We start from the raw sequence: 20,473 nt of genomic DNA on the forward strand, positions 1-20,473 counted from the left end.
TGTTGTGGGAACAGGAGGTGGTTGACTCTCAGGGGCAGGGTTCTTGGATGAATTGGGAAAGACCCAGGGAAAGGCTATCATTTTGGGGTCTTTCTTCTGCAGCTCCAGGGCCACCTCAAGTTGCAGGAATGCCTCTGGCAGAAGAGCCCCACTTTCCATCCTTATCACTGGGGCAGCTCACAGCTACACCTGCTGAGCTGGAGAGAGGCCAGTCATCCAAACTGCAAGACACATCAACAGTGGCAGAGTCAGAGCCCCCAGTGGCCACTGTAACACCTGTGGACCAGGAGGCATGCCACTCAGCCACCAGCAACTAAGTCGGAGGATACTGAACCCGGTTGTTCACTTGTTGTGGATGGTGAAACCTGTGTCCACCCCTCTTGAACAGAGTCACCTCCCTCTCTGGTGGCAGAAATGGATGACACCAAAGCCTTGGTACAAGATTCAGAGACTGGAAAGCAGGATATTCACACATTGATTTGGAAACCAGCTTTAGGATGTTAAAATTTTCCCCACTATTAGGTATCAGTTATATTAGTGTTTTGGTTCTTTCCTCATATACTGGTGTTTGTATGTTTCTTCATATATTAGTGTCTTATTTATTTCTTCCAAATATATTTTATGATTCTAACATAGATTCTATGTCTTTCTTGCAAATCTATTAATAAGAACCTGACAATTTGGAGTGGGATGGATGAGTTATTTTTCATAGTTTAAAAGAAAAATACTGTGAAAGAAAGCCACTGATTCTTGCATGTTTGCCTTCTTTGTGTCTCTGAAACCAAAAATTCTTTTGTATAATAGTTAGTCCCCTGGTTTCTGAGTTATAAAATACCACCTATGAACAAACAGACAGGGACCTTCTGCTTCATCACTGAGACCACCAAAGCAGCGTGTAGGAAGTAGGCACAGTGAGCTTGCCTTTGCCTTCCAGGATGGGAGTGGCAGGCCACTTACACACTCAGTGTGCATCTGCTCTGATACCATTTGGCAACTGGGCTTTAAGATGTTTGAACAGGGGATGGGACTATAGCTTAGCGGCAAAGCTCTTGCCTAGCATGCATAAGGCACTGGGTTTGATCCTCAGCACCACATAAAAAAAAAAAAAAGCAAATAAAAAAAGGCATTTTGTCCATTACAACTACAATGAAAAAAAAATGTTTGAGCAGCTTCCTTCAGTTTTATTTGATTGGGTTTTGTTTTGGATGAGTACATATCAGCATGTGAAGCGTATCCTCACCACTCCTTTGGTTGATTTCTTAGCAAATATATCCTTCCAGCATAGGTAGCTCTGCAGCATGCCTACTGCTTAAGAAGCCCAGGGGAAACACTGGTGTAGTACCATGCTCTCCACCTCCTGGAAGACAGAGCCTTCTGCCACCTGGGAAAACCCTCCTCTCCTAGCCTCACAGGCTATCCAGCATCCCCCAGTAGCTCAGCCTGGCCTGCTTTCCAGACTTAGGCTGGTGATGCCTTTCCTTAGGGGCTTCTCTCACCAGGTCACCTTGTGACTCTTTCCCATTTCCAAAGGCTGAGTCCTGCTGGCAGAGGGCATTATTCTTGAGGGCAAGACCACCTGTGGGGAACTCGCATCTGGAGGAACCCTATGACAATCCTGCCACAGCTCCCTCTGGATCCTTACAGCATGGCTGCGAGCTGGTTCTAGCAGCTTCCTCTGGTTGCTCTGATGCTCCCAGGACTTGATCCTGGGAAACACCTGCTCAGGTCTTTGTCCATTCACTGAGCAGCAGGCTGTCTCTCAGGCACACTGGCCAGATTTCAAGTGCTCAGTCATGCTGCTGACTGCAGTCTCAGGCTGGCCTACAGCTGGACAGTGACCTTAGGGCTCAAGTCCCACTGAACAGTGCATCTCTGTACAGTTGTTCTGCACCAGCCCTCACAGTCATCTGCTACAACTATCTTCTCACTCTGTAGTTTGTCTTCTTGATACTCTATGGTGACACAGTTGATGTTAATCTTGTCCAATTCATTCACCTTTCCCCTTCTGGTTGCTGCTGTAAAGCGCCTGGTGACTTCAAAATCCAGTCCCATCTCCGAAGGGTGACAAGTTTTCTCTCAGGTCTTCCACAGGATGCAAGGTGTCTGAATCTCTCACTGGGGCCTCACATACCTGCAACTGAGCCATGTGTCAACCGGGTGCCGCACACAGAGGCAGGGGTCCAGGGGACATGGGGGGCATCCTGGCTGGGATATCCCTCTCCCACAGGCTAGGTCCACTGCCCAACCGCCTGGACTGTCTTTGCCTGCCACTGCAGAGCACCCCGTTGCAGTGACAGCAGCTTTACAACAGCTCTCCACGACTGGCAGGCAAACCCTCCAATTCATTTTTTCAGAGCATATTTTAGAATCCCTGACTCCAGTTCACAGATATGAATTGGAGAGTTAGCCTGTGAAATTCCATGAAAAACAAAACTCTCAAAATGTTACATGTGCCATACCTACAAGTCAATCTAGTGTGTCAAGACAGATTTTCAGGAAACTGCCCCACTGGGGGCTGGAGACAGGATTCCAGGAAGAAGAGTAGAGTTAGACAAAGCCAAGCCTGACCAGAAAAAGGAACAGAGTGGACAGAGGCCAGTGTTCACAGCAGCAGGACATCTGTATTGGGTTGATCGAAGCAGGAGCCACCTTGTCTGTTTTCTTTCAGGGCCATCTGTCCCCCCACATGAGTTACTGCGATGCAAACTTTGACATTTTCACAATGGGAAGAAAATGAGCATCCCCGATACACTGATGGGAAACTGAGGCTTTATTTTCACACTCTCCCTCCCACAAACAGAGAGTCAGGATCTGAATTCAAGTGTGTGAGGCTCAACGGGGCCCAACTGATAAGGGGGGAGGGACTGAATACCATGACATGTCCCTCTTGCTCTGCACTTCCATGATCTTTTGCACCTAGTGCCCATGAAGAGGCTAGGATTTCCCCAACAGCTACACTGGTCCTCATGCTTAAAGACCTGAGGGTCCAGGGCCAATCTTTTCCACCCTAATTCATAGCCATGATGAATGGGTGCACCCTCAGAGTTGGTAGATTTTGCTGACAACAAAGTCCTGATGTGTATGTAACTGAGGGGTGACTTTTATTCAGAGAATATTTTCCTGTTTTCAAAATTTTGTTGTAATGACCAAATCCTTTGCTAAAGATGAAAAGCTTCCTCTTCTAAAAGATGCTTGGTATGTCTAATTCATGTGGACTATTTGGTGCATGGACAAGTCAAAGTCCTGACCTCAGCTCTCAGGACTGAGCTCACCTCAGCATCACCTCCTGAAGAGCTGCAGGCTGCCTTAGAGCATCCAGCACCTGAGAACGCTTCACTTTCTAGCAACTTCATGAAGTAGATACAAAGGGTCTTCAATGAGGTCAGCAGGTTTATAGAAGCTGGATTCAAAGGAACAAGTTTGTTCTTCCAAAGATGGCAAGACTGATGAAAGGCAATGATCCCTCCTAAGAGCATAAGTTTGTCACCTGAATAGGAAAATATGTCCTTGTCTGTCTGAAAACCTCATTCTCTTGCCCACTCTGTGTTCTTCCCAAGACATTGCTTCTGATGGGAAGCACCATTCAGAGTTCAATCAAGGTCATTTCCTCTGAGGAAGACTGCATTGGCTGCTTTCATGATCAGAATAGAAATGCTAATTAGGTTACATTATAGACATTTTTAAAGTCAATGTGAAAAAAGAATAAAAACAAACACTAGTTTCCCCCCTTCCCTCTTCTGGATTTTGTTGTTGTTATATATTCATTTATCTATTTATTTGCATTAATGATGACTTATTATTGATCCAGGCACACTTCACCACTGTGCTGTACCGTCAATCCCTTTTATTTTCATCAAGAGCGGAGGTCTTGGTCACTTGCTGAGGCTAACTTCAGCCCTGACATTCTCCTGCCCCAGCCCCCCCGAGTCCCTGGGATTACAGGAACAAACCATCATGCTGCACATTCTCTCCACCTGTTGTTGCCACTGCCTAACTCCGTCTCCTCTCATGTGATGGCCCTGAGGAAGAAAGTCTTGGACTGGTCTTCTCACGGCATTTCTCTCTAGGAGTAGAGTGTGATGTATTCCTATTTTTCATTTCATTTTTATTGCTTATAGTGCTGCTTATGGAACTCAGGCTCTTGTGAGTGCCAGGCAAGTGCTCTACCCCTGAATGACATCCCACCACTATTCTCCGTTCTTTAGGCTGGAGATTCTTTCCTGGAATGATGAGGCCACTGAGGCAGTTCTCAGGTGTGGCTCTCTATCTGATGTGTGGCTCTCTATCTGACGTGTGGCTTTCCTTCTCTTGGTCTTCTGCATTAGGTTGAGCCAGGTCCTGATCCTGGACTAGCTGAACAAATGTCTTCCAAGGGGATGAAATGTACAGACTAAGGAGCAACACTTTCTCCTTACTCAGCTCTATTTCACAATTCAGATTAACACTCAATATACCTGATACCTTTCCTTTTTCTTTTTCTTTTGTTGTTGTTGGTTTGTTTGTTTTTAGAGGTAGGATCTTTCTGTGTTGTACAAGCTGGCCTCCAACTCCTGGACTCAAGGGTTTCTCTTTGTCTCAGCTTTCTGGGATGCTGGGATGACACTGGGGGCCAAAATTTCCAATAATCATTTTATTCTCTCTGAAACCTACATATTTTTAAGTCTTGGTTCATTAAAAATTATACAGGGGGAGAGGTGTTTTTTGTTGCTATACATAACGATGAACTGGATGAGAGGAGAGGAGGAGAAAAGAGCAATGGTGAAGACTGATTCTCAAGTTCTAGGCTTTGGCAATGACAGAAGAAGGAAAGAGTTAATGGCTCACCATCACACCTCCAACACAGTCATTTTGATGTGTGTATTCAAGATATTCAAGTAGGTCAACCCCTCTAAATTAAGCTACTCAGGAGTTACAGATGAAGAATGGGAAGTTTCAGGCCAACATGGGCAACATAAGGAGAACTCTTCTCACAATGCAAAAGAATAGAAGTGTTGGGGGTGAGCTGTAAAAAGCCTAGTAGATGAGCACCCTTGGGTTCAATATCCAGTACTGTATGGTTTTCTTTCTTTTTTTTTTTTTCCTTTTTCTTTCACAAAAGTATCTGAAGAGAATTCATGGGTGAATTCTCCTGGGACCTGAAAAGTTTCATGTGAAAGATATAAAATATTTCACCAGGAATTGAGTTAATCACAAATGAATAATTGCTACCTGTTTGTATTTCTGACCTCTCCTTCCATTACAAATCTCACACACTGATCTTACTGATACTGTTCTGACACAATTTCTAGTGTTTTTTCATAACACAATTATTGTAAATTGCTGAAAAAGAGAAGAAAATATAAGTTTTCATTCTTTTTTTTACTAGGAATGGTGATGGAAGTCACAACCTCATACTTGCTAGGCAATCTCACTACCATGGAGATACACCTCAAACTTAAGATATCATTCGTGGAAATGGTCTCTAAGTAACACACAATCTGTATAATGGAAAGAATAAATGAAATATTACTCAGTCATAAAATAGAAGGACATTATGACTTTGACTCGTAAATGGATGGATCTGGAGACAAATATCCAAAGCAATATAAGTCAATGCCCCCCAGCCTCAACCAAGGTCCAATGTGCTTTGTGATATGTGAAAGCCTAACCCCAATAAGGTGGGATAGGAATTCATTAGATTAGACTCAGGGGAATGAAGGGAAGCAAGAGGGGGATAGGAATAGGACAGATAGTGGAAAGAATTTGACAGAAATTTCCTAAGTACATATATGAATGCACCACAAAGAATCTCCACATCATGTACAACCTCAAGACTGGGATCCTAATGAGAATAAGATGTACTCCATGTTTGAAACAATATGTAAAAATATACTCTCCTGTCTTGTATAACTGAAAAGAAAAGATATTTTTTAAAAAATGGATGGAAATGAAAATATATGCAACTCACATTTGTATAATCTGTTTTTAAAGGAGTATCCACATGTGACCAATATGTTCTACTATGAAATAATCCCCTGTGACATTACTGTCCACACCTTTATAGTACCACATCAACACACGAATTGTAACTGTTCCAGTCTCATCTTGTGGCTATCTAGACACATCTGGGAAGATCCTGGTACTTATGCTATGCATAAATGTATAATTATTACTTTGGAACAATATCCAGAAGTGAAATCAGGGTCAAAACGCAAGTGCACACAGTGGAATATTATTATTAATTCCTTTCTCTTAGCTATGCATAGTGATGGGGATTGTAGTCCCAGCTACTGGGAAGGCTGAGCTGGAGGATGACTAGAGCCCAGGAGTTCAAGAACAGCATGGGCAACATTGAGAGAACCCGACTTTAAAAATGAGGAGAAACAAGAATCTAATGAGTGAACCACAAGGCTGATTGTGGCCCTTGGGAATCTACTTTAGTGTAGACCCTGTATCCTAGGTTAGAATTCTAAATATTCATCTTTATACACTCTGCAGTTACCATTAAGTGGTAGTAAATGACTCCCCCTGTGAGGAAGGATCAGGGTGCCCTCCCTTCCATTCTGGGCTCTGGATTTGAACCACCTTGATATGGAAAGTAGATGAGGAACTGTGATTTTTCATGACAATGATTGATGTCAGCCTTTTGCTTCTCAGTTCTCAGGTTCTTTTACAAGAGCCAGGTGGCAGCAGTTAAATAAATCAAATATGTTCAACAGCTGTCCTTCTATCTTGCCCCTGGAACATTATGAACATAAACTTGTTCGGACTCCTGCCTTGGTGCTCATGAAGTTAGTTATGTCTGCTGGGCCTCTGACAGTTAAGATCCACAACTGAGCCTTCAAGATTTCTGCATCTCATCATCTATTTACATTGACATCAGAGAGCCAGGTATAATAACACCATCTTTTATCACCAATTCTAACCTGCAGAGATCAGTTACTGTAGAGGTCAATGTTCCCAGTATAGTCTCAACCATTACATGTCTTATTCCCTCGCGTGTCGTCTCGACCTTCTCAAGAGAACATTCAGAATTCAACTTCTCCAGTTTCTAATGATAAATGCATTCCCTGAGCCTTCTGATCCGTTCCTCAATACTGTTCCAAATAACTGCTGGTACATTCACCATATCTTGTATACACATCCTTACAGTCTGTTAGGACCTACTCTTGATATCCTTTCCTCAGCATTAAATCATGTAGCATGAGTGAGTGCTGCTGTGTCATTGTCTCCTATCAAGGTATTCTTCCCCCACCCCAATCCTTGATTTAACATCCTCAAGGTTTACTCTCAGACCCGATATACTTTGACCAAAATCTACAATTCATTCATAATATAACCAGTCCTCCTAGAGGAAGATTGTATTTTGCCTGTGGGGTATGCTGAGCCCTGATCCTATGAGTTGGGAGTCCATGAGAAGTAGCAGGGTGGGTCTTGAGTAGGACAAGTGTCACTCTGTAATGCAGCTTCCTCAGATAAAGCTTTGACAGGATGTCAAGGCAAGGGCAGGCTGCTCTTCTCTACCAAACTGGAGGATGCCACTCCTGTCAGCTCAGGGGAACCTCGGGGTTCAAGATTATCAGATTCCCCACTTCCTAATCCCAAGATTGACATCCATTCTTTTTGTTAGCTCACATAGTTTGTTAGAAGAGACTATCAAAGTTGTGCATTCAACTTCCTTTGCAGCTTTCCCACCTTTCCTATAACATTTGGACCTGATCAGGAAAAGTCTGCCTTATATCTGCAGCAGATGAGACTTTCCTGGAACAGTGCTATCCAGGGACTATGGCTTTCACAGCATGCCTGGAGTTCAGTGGCTAACACAAGCCCATGTCATTCTCTGCATTCAAGGTTTCCAAAGCAGATAACAATAGCTAACAAAACATTCCCAAGCTGACTGTAATGTAACTTCCTCAGATAAAGGGTTGGCTTTCTAAAGCCATTCGTGATACCAACTGTCTTGGCCCAAGTTGATCCCTTGACCACCAAGCAAAGCCTAAGACAAATGTTCACATAGATAATTTATTTGGAAAGTGATCTGAGTGAGCCCAAGGTAGAGATGGGGAAGTGGAAAAAGGAGAAATAGAAAGCTAACATAAAAAATGTGTTACTCAGTTGTGCTCTGCTTTGGGTAATCAGTGCCCAGTCCCACAGAATTTTCTTAAGAAGCTCATGCAATGCATCTCAGAATTGCCAAAGAGCAGGTTCAAGCAGTGGGCTGGGCAGATATACATAAAATCTCCCATTAGTCAAGATTGGTCCCCTGCAACCCATCAGTTCCAATTAAATATTAGCCTTCTGCCTCTCATCTAGTCAAAGGAAGGTCATTAACTCCCCCACATCTTTAGACTACACATGGATGATGCAGAAGGGTGCCAATGGGCTTCCCAAGCCAGTGTTAAAAGATCCCTGTGTAAGTAAGCAGGATAGCATGATATCAGGCCAAGATAAGCTGCATGGAATGTCTTCCATGTGTAGTTGTTAGAAGGCTAACTGCAAGCGTTTTGTAGCAGTACTGGAGTGTGAGGTAGTTCAATAGACCTTGAAGGGTCACATAGGCAATGTCTAATACCTATTTACAATGGTTACTTAACAATGTAAAAATCAGTGGCTATCTCTAGAAAATTATTTCATAATCCTAAAATGCAGTTTTTTATTTCAAAAAATAAATCAAGATTCAGAAACTTGAAAAAGAAAAAAATTAATGATTTTTACCTTATAATTTTGAATGATAAAGTGACACAGGTTTGTTAGAAACCTTGATAACATCTTTAATTTTTTAAACAGGTTGGAAAAGTTAAAGTATACTAGAAAAAAAATATTTACTATATTTTCAAGGTTTGCCTTATATCAGAATAACCTAACTTCCCTTCCTAAGAGAAAGAAAAATTTAAAGTAGTAAATCATCAATTCTATTAAAAAACATAGAGTAATTTCTCCTATCAATAAATTAAGACAACATCCATAAAGACATATTTAGAGTAGATAATTTGAGAGAAGATGAACTGTTTTATTTTATTTATTTATTTATTTATTTGAGAGAGAGAGAGAGAATTTTTTAATATTTATTTTTTAGTTTTTCAGTAGACACAACATCTTTGTTTTTTGTATGTGATGTTGAGGATCGAACCCAGGCTGCACGCATGCCAGGCGAGCGCTACCACTTGAGCCACATCCCCACCCCATGTTTTATTACATTTAAGTAAACAAAAAAATATTTTTGGCTTTTCCAACAGCCTTTATGAAGGTTTTGTATTTGATGACAAGAAATATTTTTCTTTCATCTTAGTAGCCTTTTCCATTTTATCTATAAATTTAAAATATTGATATATACAGCAATTAGGAAACCAACCTATGGAAGAAAAGACTGTACATATCTCATTGGGATTCATGCCTTGCTTATCACAGTTGTACCACATGTTTAATAACCTGCCATATACTAAAGCCAAAATCTGATTATTAAAGGGACTTGATTGCATATTTTAAAAATGATTTGATTTTAACTTTGCAGAAGCATTTTAGTAAAAATAATATATAAATAAATACTGCTTTAGAAAAGGGATAAATTAATTTTAATTGTTACAAAAATTCTTTTTACTACTTAAAAGCCTAACTATGCATCTAGCCTATGCATATTCCCTACAATTATGAAATGTACCTAAGTCAGCTGGACTGTCTCTGAAACATGGATTCCTTTAAGGATGATTTTATATAATTGAGGTATTTATGTTATCATAGGGTTCTTCCCTACGGCCTTGGAGTTAAAGCCAAGAAGCAGCATTCATTCTCAATGTGGCAATGTATGATACATGTCAACTCATAGGAAATCTTTTATGTTGAGGCTTCTTAGTTTTTATATACCATTAATGATACAGGTTATACAGTTTATAAGTTGTTTCATAAATCCATAAATCACACAGGCTGGAGAGTTATGAACTATATCTCATGAATCCATAAATTCCTGGTTTACTGAAATCTGGATGGGCCTGGAATATTCTTTAAAACATTCATAAAGAAGAACTCCTCTCATTATCTTCCAACAAGCAAATACCACTGGCATGTTCTTAACATAGTCACACTACCCAGGCCTCTGGAGGACAGGAAGAGTTCCAGAACCCAGAAAAATTAAAATTAATCTGTGAATTTGTGTGTGTTCCAAGAATGATGATCAATTTCATTTTAAGATCTACCCTTAATGAGTCTGTCGAAAGAATCTTTTTTTAACCACTCTGACCATTTCATCTTCCTCCCTGATGTCCTCCTACTACCTCTTTTCTCTGTTATGGTCTAATTGTCCCTGCCCTCCACACCCAAATTCATATGGTAAAAATTAGGAAGTGGGACCTTGGGGCAGTGATTATGTTATAAGAGCTAGAAGTTCGTGAATGGGATTAGTTTCTTATAAAACAGGCCCCAGAGAGCTGCCTTGCCTTTTTTACCTTATGAGGACAAAATGAGAAGGTGCTATCTATGGCCCAGAAGGCAGCCCTCAGCAGACACTGAAATGGCACACACCTAGATCTAAGATGTCCCAACCTCCACAACTGGAAATAAAATTGATATAAGCCACCCAGTTTAGGGAATTTTGTTACAGCAGGCCAAGCAAACTGAGATAACCTTAGGCCAAAGCTTTCCAAAAGAATTTTCTGCAAAGATAGAAAAGTTTAATATCTGTTCTCTTCATTAAGGCAACCACTAGCCACTATGTGGCTTCTGAGCACTTGAAATGTGCGTAGTATGACTAAGGTAATAAATTTTAAATTTTAAGTCATTTAAATTTAGACTCACAGAGCCACATGTGGTGAATGGCTATAGCACAGATAGTTTTCATCTTGCAAAAAGTACTATGGTTCAGCCTTATGCAGTGACCAGGACTCTCCCCATCTGTTCCAAAATTCTTCATCAGGAAAGTCAAGCTAATCTATCTTCTACTCATTCCCTTTGCTCTTGGAAGGTAAATTTATTTAATGTCCTGTATCCTCAGTTATTCAATGAGCTATTGTCTAAGATTTGTAGATACAACAAAAACTGACAAGAAGGTTGGGGGTGTAGTTCAGAGGCAGAATGTTTACCTCATGCATGAGGTCCTGGGTTTGATCTCCAGCACCACAAAGAAAAACAAAAGGAACAGGAGTGTCTTTACTTTTGTGGAGTTTGCTACTTTTTTGGAAATAAAATAATACCCATAATTATAAAACAATCCTAAAGAAAGCAGTTCTGTCATACAGCTGAAATACTATTTCCTCATACCTCCTTAAGCCAACAGACTTTCATCTAGAAACACCCAAAGACAAACCTCTCAAATATGAACACTATTATGAAAATTACTGAAAATATTAAAAAAGTATAAGTAGTATTAAAAAGTATAAGTTGTTGACATCTATGAAAGCAATTGTCAGTTATGTGTGAATTTTTTCAATTTTCCATAAGTATTTACTGAAAAACTTTGTTTATATAAAGCAGTGCACTAGGTACTAGGAAAAATACAAGAATGAATAAAATACTATGCTTATTCTCAAGGTATTCACACACTCTGGTGGAGAACTGATGAAACTGACCATTACCAAAAGCTGGGTACACATCAACACTACATTTGTTGAATTGTAACAGTGTTTGTTTAGTGGTCGCTTTTTTACAAGCTGTCAGGTAATTTTAACTTGACTCTAGATATACAAAAAACAACAACAACAACAACAACAACAAAACCTCTAAAAAGAAACAATACATATTGAGGATTCAATGTATATTCAATCTTCATTTGAAGATTGCTTTTTTATAATACATACTTTTTATTTCTAATGAGCACATATATTGAATATATTCATGGGTACAGTGTGCAATGTATAAGCGTACATGATATGTAATGACATCAGGGAAACTGGCAAATTAAAACTCAACTCAACTCACCTCGAACATTTATTATTTCTCAGTGTAGAGAACCTTTCAACCTTTAGCTATGTTAAAATGTACATAGTACAATAATAGTACATAGTACAACAATAGCCACCATAGTAACTAGTAACCTTTCTGTGTTACAGAACATTGTATGTAATTCCTTCTAGACAACTATAGTCCTGTGCCTGTGAACGTTCCTTATCCCTATTACCTTTTCCTGAAAACTGCATATTTTAATTTTTAAAAATAAATATATGTGTATTCTAAAAAAACAAGAATTCAAGTTACATATAGGGGATGGGGTTGTAGATCAGTGGTACAAAACTTGCCTAGCATGTATGAGATATGGGACCCAATTCCTGGCATCAGGGGAGAGGGAAGTACATATTATATATAAATATGCTGATAGCTGGAGTTATTATTTTATTTGTATATTTAATCAATGTTTATAACTTTTATAAATCAAACATTGTATTATATATCATATTTCCATTAGTCCAGCTTCTTTTTGAATTATTCTAAGTAAACCTCCAGTCCTAACACCAACTACAAGTAAAGACTTTACAAATATTTTTATGACATTCTACATTTAATGTTTTAGTGTCTCTGTTATAACTAAATGTTAAATACCAGTGAATTCCCACAAAAACTTACCCTTTCTTGGTATCATCTTTCAAAGAAAGCCATACTATCCTCCTAAGATATCCTTAAGGAACTAACTTGACTACTTGTTCCTTTTGATGTGAAAAGAAAAAGTAAATAATGACATATTTATAACATATATTCCCCTGAAGTTGAAAAAAATACAATGAAAAATTTCGTTCTACCAAGAGATGTTTTATTTTCCAAACCAGAGATAGCCTAAGTGGTCCCAATATTTAATTTTTTCTTACACAGAATGGCATCACAAGACAAAAGTAAACCTCTTGTGGCAAACATTTCCAAATATTAACTGGCTCATATTAACACTATATGCCTATTCCATATGATTCCAGCAATTTTTGACATTATAACTAGAAATCCATGTTATGCGTTATGCATTAAAGGATAATACAATACAAAGTAAATAAATTTATGATATAATGCATTGCTGTCTGCATTACCAAGGCTTTACTGAACCCTCGTGTAGGCAACCACAGTGATGATACTGTCTGCTTTGAATTTTAGCCATCTTTCATAGCATTTACTTTATAAAATTAATCAAGTACTAGTTTGTAAACTGAAAGACATTTAAAAGGGCTTCAGTAAGGAAAATCTCATTTTCTTTGTAGATCCTCTAAAAGCCTATAAAGAAAAATTCACCTTCAATACAAGAGCATGTCTTTTCTGGGTTCTTTCATTTCCCAACACCCACTGTCCTAGTTTCTAAAGAATATGAATTACACCTTCACTAGCAACCATACACACCTCTGGAAACTCTGCGTCTATTCCTGGATAAGTTTTGAGCATTTAAGCTATTTCCTTGCAGACTCACCTTCCCAGAGTTGCATTTCAATGGTACATTATCACTTTTACCAGAGGTGACTACAAAAAACAAGCACACATGTTCTGTAATTGCTGAAAAATAGCTCTCAAAAGTTCTTTTTTTTTTTCTTTTTTGAGAAGCATGGTCACTGTATCATTGAGCATCACTACACAAACTTCTTCTTTTTTTTTTTTTTACATATGAATCAAAGGGGGTATAATTTCTCATTTTTCCAAGTGTACAGGTTGCAGAATCACATTGGTGATACAGACATGTATATACATACAGCAATACTAGTGTCTATTTTGTTCTGCTGCCCTTCCTGTCACCCCTTCCTCTCCCCTCCCCTCCCATCACTTCTCTTTACCCAATCTAATGTGAAACATTTCTTTTTTTTTCCTCCCACATCATCACACATGTAATTTGTATAACAATGAGGGTCTCCTTCCATCTTCCATGCAATTCCTCTTCTCCCTCCCATTCCCTCCCATCTCTCTTCCCTATTTAGTGGTAATCTTCTTCTCATGCTCTTCCTCCCTACCCCATTTTGAGTCACCCCCCTTATATCAGAGAAGACATTCAGCATTTGTTTTTTTAGGGATTGGCTAACTTCACTTAGCATAATCTGCTCTAATGCCATCCTCTACCTAGCAGACCCAAAAGGTTCTACCAAGAAACTTCTAGAACTAGTAAATGAATTCATCAAAGTGGCAGGATATAAAATCAACACCCCCAAATCAAAGGCATTCCTGTATATCAGTGACAAATCCTCTGAAATGGAAATGAGCACAAACTTCTTTAAATCTCCGTGTTGCTATAGTATTCTCTGGGACTGGGGAACTCATGCTTTCTCCTTTCTAACAAGGAATCAAACTAAACTGCCCTGTGCCTTGGCTGCCATCACACTCAGTCTAAACTGAAGCTTATTGCAGCAATTATATCAATCTTGAAAGCTGCCACAATTGTGTTTTGTTGTTGTTGTTGTGGTGGTGGTGGTTTTTCAATTTTTATATTAAATTTTTGCTTGTTGAATGTTGTTTTTGTAAGCAGTCATAAAACCCTTGTGGAGAATGTCAGGATGCATAAAAATACAAGTAAAATCAAATAAAGTTTTCATTTTAAAATATTAAAAACCTAAAATAAACCATACAATTTCCAGAGCACTTGTCTAGCATGCATGAAGCCCTATGCTAGAGCCCCAGCATCGCCAAAAACCAAAACCAAAACCCCTTCAATTACCATCTTCAATGTTTTTATTCTTTTTTGTCAATAAATTGAATACAGAACACTAGTTATTAAAAATTAATTTATTTGCTCTTAATTTATCAGTGGCAAAATCCTCCTAACCTATGGTGGTTATCACTAGATTACATCCCCTTAGAGAGAATTCAAGGATGAAAGCAATTAGTCCACTAGAGGGCCCCCTTATTCAAACACCATAGCCACAGGAACCAGATAAGGCCTAAAACTTCAATTTATAGTATCATCAGAATCCTCATAATTCTCAGATTAACTATTTTTTTTCCAATAAAAAGATGGAGTTGCTTGCTTTTTGGAAATGTGTACCAATATAAAAGAAAGTAAAATGACAAATTAACTTTGAAGTCAAATTGTGGTCATAATAGAAAAAAGCAGCTTAGAAAGCTAATCAAAACTCAATATTCTTACTACATCCCAAAATACTTCTCACTCTAATTTCATTACCATTTGTTAGTGTTTCTAGAGAAGAACTAGATGGTCCTCATAATACTTGTAGAAATGGGTGGTCCATGGCCATAACTGGAAAACTTAAAAATTCAACTGAAAGTGCACCTGAAAACAAAATATATGGAGGAAAAAAAATCTCTATTTACAGGGATACAAACAAGTTGTTATATCTAATGTGAATTAAATTAGAATCTCAGAAGAATCATTGGCAAATATTTATTTATTTATTCATTCATTCATTCATTCATTTATTTATTTTAGACAGAGTCTCCGTAAGTTGCCTAGGCTGACCCTGAACTTGCAATCCTTCTGCTTTAGTCTCCCAAGTCATTGAGATTACATGCATATGTCACCTTGCCCAGAAGAAAACTCTTTTCTATAAAAAAGAAAATTCTACCTGGGTGCAATGATATATGCCTATAATCCCAGCAACTTAAGAGGCTGAGATGGGAGGAGAACTTGAGACCAGAAGTCCAAAACCAGTGTGGGCAACACAAAATCCCATCTAAAAAAAAATGAGAGAGAGAAATTTTTGATGCCTTTGTCTAATATGAGATAACTGTATTACAGTCTGGTATAGTGATGTCAACTGCTTCACTCTTCTTTCTAAGGATTGCTTTGGCTATTCTGGGTCTCTTATTTTTCCAAATGAATTACATGACTGCTTTTTCTATTTGAGGAATGTCATTGGAATTTTGATTGGAATTGCATTAAATCTTTTTTAGTGCTTTTGGTAGTATGGTCATTTTGACAATATTAATTCTGTCTATCCAAGAACAAGAATATCTTTCCATCTTCTAAGGTCTTCTTTATTTCTTTAGTGTTCTGTAGTTTTCATTGTAGAGGTATTTTACCTCTTTCATTAAGTCGATTCCCAAGTACTTTATTCTTTTGAGACTATTGTAAATGGGGTAGTTTTCCTAGTTTCCTTTTAGAGGATTCATTACTGATTTATGGAAATGCATTTGATTTGTGGGTATTGATTTTATACCCTGCTATTTTGCTGAATTCATTTATTAGTTGTGGAAGTTTTCTGATGAAATTTTTTGGATCCTCTAAGTATAGAATCATGTTGTTGGCAAATAGTGATAGTTTGAGTTCTTCTTTTCTTATCCACATTAATTAATTTCTTTCATCTGTCTAATTAATTGCTCTGGCTAGAGTTTCAAGGACTATGTTAAATAAAAATGGTGAAAGAGGGCATCCCTGTCTTGTCCCACTTTTTAGGGGGAATGCTTTCAATTTTTCCCAATTTTGAATGATGTTGGCCTTGGGCTTAGCATAGAGAGCTTTTACAATGCCTGATATTCCTAGTTTTCCTAGTGTTTTGAACATAAAAGGGTCCTGTATTTTGGCAAATGCCTTTTCTGCATCTATTAAGATGATTAAATAATTTTTATTTTTAATTCTACTTATTTGATGAATTGCATTTTTTTGATTTCCATATGTTGAGCCTTGCATCCCTGGGATGAACTCCACTTGATCATGGTGCACTATCTTTTTTATATGGTTTTGTATTCGATTTGCCAGAATTTTATTGAGAATTTTTGCATTTATGTTCATTAGAGATATTGGTCTAAAATTTTCTTTCTTTGATTTGTCATTGTATGGTTTTGGAATCAGGGTGATATTGGCCTCATAGAATGAGTTTGGAAGCATTCCCTCTTTTTCTATTTCATGGATTAATTTGAGGAGTATTTGTATTAGTTCTTCTTTGAAAAATGAAAAAGAAAAAGAATTGACTGGGCTACCCCACATATGTTTCTGCCCAATTATTAAGTAGCAAATAAGGAAAAGTGCTTTTCTCCTCTGTGGGATGTGAGGTTATCAGCTATTATCAGTTTCTTATATTCTCTAGCTTTTCATTAGCTATGAACCAGCCTTCCTGTCCAAGGATGTGCAACTACATAGTAGTGAGACTGTGTACACTGATGTTTGCAAGATTGAAAGAATCTTTCATCAAGAATCATGTGACAAAAAAAAAAAGAATAGCATCACCTTAGATTGGATAGAGAGAAGTGATGGGAGGGGAGGGAAGGGGATGGAGGAAAGGAATGATAGTAGGATGAAATAGACATTATTATTACTGTGTATATATACGTGACTGCATGACCATTGTGATTCTGCAACCTGTACACTCAGAAAAATGAGAAATTATATCCCATCTGACTCAAATGTATGCTATGTCAAGGTCATTGTACTGTCATGTGTAACTAATTAAAACAAATAAAAAATTAAAAAAGAATCATGGGAAAGAATATTTAGACAGTGAAACAGTCAACGAAATGTGCTTTCCGGAGGCTGGACCTTTTATAATTTGCTTGCACATCAATAATTTCTGCTGAGTGTGCCGTCATCATGAAAAGATTACCAAAAATTTTTTTTTTCCTGATTAGACTGATAGACAATATATTTAATATTGACATGAAAGCAAATGAAAAAGAACTGGAATCAGATTCAGAATCACAAAAACAACATTTTACACTAATTAAAAAACTATATTAAACAGAGTTTAAACAAAATTAAAACAGACTATGAGAAGTACAATTTATAGTATAGTATCAAGTTTCTACTATGTATATTTTTTACCTCAGTGGGAAAAAAATAACTGATTCCAATGACATTCATTTTGTTTTCATCTGTGATAATCATGGATGCTTTTATTTTCCTTGGGTGCTGAAAAGGAGCTAGGAGAAAAATCTCTTTGAACAAAGTTTTAATTTCTTTCTACAATATTTTTATTTGATTTTTGGGCTGTTGGAATTGTGATTTTTTAATTGACTTCTAAAAAATGGAGATTTAACATGATGCCTGGTCTCAACTGAACAAGTTGTTCTTGGGTCAACTGGCTTATAGTCAGTCTCTCTCTCTCTCTCTCTCTCTCTCTCTCTCTCTCTCTCACACACACACACACACACACACACACACACACTTCTTATCACATTTTTAACTTTTGATTCAACTGATTATGCTTAATACCCAAGATTCATACTTGTACTACAGGTTTGTTTTCATGGCAATAAATCTTCAGTTCTTTATGATTTCACTTAACAAGAGGTTTTCAAGGGGTGGTTTATAATTTGGAGATAATGTACTTGAAGGTTTTCTGGAAAACAGTTTTTACTCCATACTCAGATGTGCTTCATTGTCAAGTGCATAGTTAAATTAAATTCTTGAATTGTAATGTTAATCTGCTGCTTTATAAAATAAAATTTTTACTGAAAATATCTAATTGGCAGTTTTTAATAATTTAGCCAAAGAAGTGCAGCTCTTGTTCCATATTACTAGTCCTGCATTTCTTCCTAAATTCCATTTAGGTTAAATTAGTTTTATTTTTTCTCTGATTTTTAATACCACAAGATTACCTGAGTATCAATTAAAAGTTACTTTTTTAATCTTCTAGAAAGAAAATCTTGCAACGTTTTTCTTATATGGGAAGCAATTCATTGGCAAAAATGCATATATTTCTCTTTCTGTTTGTAAGATTATATTTAATGGTATTCTTTTCTTTGATTTTTAAAGACTCACTGCAGGCAGTGCTATTTCTAGTGCCTAAGAAATGTTTCTGAAAGTCACATTATTATTGATATTTGCTAAACTGAGTATACATAAAGTTTCTTATATCCTGTTCAAGTTAATTAACATCAAACACATGTGGATATTTCAGGGTGAGGCTATGGTATAGAATGCATAAACTGTCCCCAGGAAATTTGAAATGATGCAGTTGCTGGATGGAATTTTTTTCTCTTCCATGAACTTGTTAATTTTATCTTCAGTATGTCTACTATTTGAATAAATCTGATATCTAATCAATAAATTATTTTCATGCTCAGGAAAAAGAAAAGCCAAGATTCTTACACCCATTATTCAAATAAGACTATGCACAACAAAAATTCAGTGTGTACAGCAGCTATTTATTCCCTTCAGTGTTGCTGGTTTATATAATAGTGTGATTGACAGGAAACTGGACAGCATGTGCTTCATTGGAATATGTCATCTCTTCACTAAACAACAACATGTGGGACAGGATCTACTTTGTCTTCAAGGCAATTTTCAGTAACTACTTATTTTGTTTTTCACATGAAGGGTATCAAACTGAAAAATTTAGCTGCCCAATTTTATTCAACTTAACAAATAAACACAAGTGACAGTCTGCAAACTTTGGAGGGATGAGATAGTAGACATTATCATTTTCTTCAGTAAATTTAACAATTTAACCAGAAAATTTTGACTTTTTGTCTTAAGTAAATCTCCTTGGAACTTTCCTCTAATTTTGTGAGAGTGGGTTCCAAAAGAACAGCAATGAAACTTAAAAAAATCTAGTACTCTGTCCTGTTGTACAAATTTTTCCTCGTTTCATGGACTAAAAACAGTTGATTTGCTAAAAGGCATCAAAGACAATCCTGATGGCACTTCTTACATGAAAATGTTTCTCATCACAGAAAAATATACAAAAATATTTACAGGCTAAATTTCAAGAGACGGTTGACATTAATATTGTATTTTTTTTTTTTAATGTCAAATACCTAGTCCAAACTGGATACAGTGGTGCTTGTGTGTGATTTAGCAGCTTGGGAGGCTAAGACAGGAGGATCACAAGTTTAAGGCCAGTTTTAGCAACTTAGTGAGGCCCTAAGGAATTTAATGAGACCCTGTTTTAAGAGAAAATAAAAAAAGGGGTGAGGATGTAGCTCAGTGATAAAGGATCTCTGGGTTCTATCCCCAGTACCTTTCCTGCAAATATATATATAGTCCCAGAGTTCATAAAATAAGTCCATGCATTATTTCCTCTAACAATATCATATACAAGATAAATTCCCACAAGTACTTATGACAGCATTTCAGTTGGAAGCAGTCTTATATACAAAAACAATCCAGTTTCTCTGCTGTGTTAAGTATATAATTTAGATAAATTTCAGAGACCATGGAAAAAAATCTTAGTCCATAAGTAATTGATAGAAATGTCAATTTGAGGGATTTAAAATATTTAATTTTCCAAAAGCACCCAGAATACATAATCTCAGTACAAAGAAAAAAATACAAAAATTCTGGATGATTATGTTTGATTATACTACCTAATTTAGAATAAAATATTACTGGTTAAAAGTTTTTCTGCTTTATTCATTCTGTTGACAGCATTAATTTGGGAACTAATGCTTATATTTAGTTCAGTTGCATTTATGGAACAAGAGCTCATTTTCAAAACAGGGCACCAATTTTCCTGAAGTATAAGAACTTTATTTTGGATGTGGCTCAAGAGGTAACACACTTGCCTGGCATGCATGGGACGCTCTGGGTTCGATCCTCAGCACCACGTAAAAAATAAAATAAAGATATTGTGTCCACTTAAAACTGAAAAATAAATATTTAAAAATTCTCTCTCTCTCTCTCTCTCTCTCTCTCTCTCTAAAAAGAACTTTATTTTTA

Source organism: Callospermophilus lateralis, chromosome 4 (assembly GCF_048772815.1).
Source record: "Callospermophilus lateralis isolate mCalLat2 chromosome 4, mCalLat2.hap1, whole genome shotgun sequence".
NCBI lineage: Eukaryota > Metazoa > Chordata > Mammalia > Rodentia > Sciuridae > Callospermophilus > Callospermophilus lateralis.